The 2,005-nt window shown below is 45.4% G+C and overlaps 1 pseudogene; it reads right to left on the reverse strand.

The window, feature by feature from the left end:
- Positions 1-1,121: 1,121 nt before the first annotated feature.
- LOC140427573 (U2 spliceosomal RNA) lies at positions 1,122-1,331 on the reverse strand (annotated as a pseudogene).
- Positions 1,332-2,005: the final 674 nt, after the last annotated feature.

Consider the following 2,005-nt stretch of genomic DNA (forward strand, 5'->3'; position numbering starts at 1 on the left):
CTTTCTCAATTTGAGCATTGTTTAACTCTGCTTCCAAAAGGGTCCTCAAGGCAAAAGCCACTCGGAACCATCCCCATCTTGTGGGATAGCACTGCCCCTATCCCATAAGGAGGTGCATCACATGTGAGAATAATCGGTTTCCGAGGGTTGAAGTGAACTAAAAGGGTCGAGGATTGCAAAGCTTGCTTCACCAAGCAAAAAGCTTTTTCTTGTAGCTCCCCCCAATTGCCATCGTTGATGTTTCTTTAATATGTGGTGTAATTGTGCCAATTTTGTGGTTAAATTCAAAATGTACCAGCCATAATACTTTACTATGCCGAGGAGGCATTTAAGCCCAGTTACATTCTTGTAACTGCTGGTCAGCCTAATTGATGGTTAATTTGTAGTCCCACAGATCCTAATGGCTAATCTGGTTTGAGGATGGGGACTATGGGGACTGCCCACTGGGAAAATTGAACTGGTCTGATAATGCTCAGCTCTTCTAATCTCTTAAACTCCCTTTTGACTTTCTGATCCAAAGTATAGGGAACTGGTCTGACTATAAAAACGTGCTTGTCGATTCCATATTGATATAAATTCTGACTTTCACGCCTTTGATCTGGCCTAGCTCGCTGTGAAAAATGTCCTTGTAGCTTCTCAAGACATTTTGAAGGACACTGTTGGAAATTTAAAACATTTCCAGCCAATCGAGTGTGATTTGCTATAAACAGTCCCTTACAATTAAGCTGGACCTGTGCCCTTCCACAACAACCAGAGGCAGATAAGCTTCTTGTTCTTTATAAGCCACCAGTGTGTTGGTGGTCCTAAGAATTTCAGGGTTTCCCCAGTGTAAATGGAAAGTTTGGCTGTAGTGTTGCCCAAATTTAAAGTTTAGGCTCCATTCCAAATATACTTGAATGTCTGCTCCCCCACAACTCTCAATGAGGCCCCAGTGTTGACTTCCATTTTCAAGGGTTCACCTTTTACACTTTGGATGATTTCAATGGGGGCTGTCTTCTTTACCTGGACTATGTTCAAATTGTGTGCTCCTCCTCAGAACTTCTCTTCACTTTCTGCAGTGGTGCTGTGGACTGTTGCTGCTCTTGTTTTTTTTTACATTGACAAACTCTGTCTTGCACGGCAACGGTGCTTAAAAAAACATATTTTTATCCCATCCTTAAAGTTGCAAAGTCACAGAGCAAACCCTTACTCCACCTCATTGCTTGTTCCAAAAACAAATTAAAATTAAAATTGAAGCCAATTTATGGCTCGACAAACAAGATCCACAATGACAGGAAAAGGCATTGCACCTCATCTTTCGCTTGATCTTAGCCAAAAGGCTGAGAAGCGATGCGCGGCAATGTACTTGAATATGACCTCTACGATTACAATGGAAACGCACAAACTCACTGTGGTGGTATGTATTAGGGGTAGTACGGTACCTGTGATGCCGAGAGGCTATTGGTAGACAGACACTGGGTCCTGATTGGATCTGCCGCCTGCTGGCTCCACCCAGTAAGGCGGAGTATAAGAGCCCGGGTTCTCCCAGCAGCCTCATTCTGTAACTGAGCTGCTGGGGAACAAGTCTTGCTTAATAAAGCCTCGATTGACTTCATCACTTCTCGACTCATGAGTAATTGATTGTGCTACAATTTATTAAGCAGACTTAAAACGCCTATGGAGCTCCGGATCGCCCCGGAGTGTCTGCGAATCAGCCCCCATGCAGCAAATTCAGCGGCCGTATTTAAACACTGGCTAGCGTGCTTCGAAGGATACCTCCGAACAGCCCCTGGCCGGACCACAGAAGACCAGAAAATGCAGGTCCTGCATTCCAGGGTGAGCCCGGAGATCTACACGCTCATCGAAGATGCGGAGGATTTCCCGACGGCGCTCACCATGCTGAAAGGGGTCTACATTCGGCCCGTAAACCAAATCTACGCACGCCACCAACTCGCAATGAGACGACAAGTCCCCGGAGAATCGCTGGACGAGTTCTACAGCGTGCTGCTGATATTGGGAAGGAACT

The sequence above is a fragment of the Scyliorhinus torazame genome, chromosome 7 (assembly GCF_047496885.1).
Source record: "Scyliorhinus torazame isolate Kashiwa2021f chromosome 7, sScyTor2.1, whole genome shotgun sequence".
Classification (NCBI taxonomy): domain Eukaryota; kingdom Metazoa; phylum Chordata; class Chondrichthyes; order Carcharhiniformes; family Scyliorhinidae; genus Scyliorhinus; species Scyliorhinus torazame.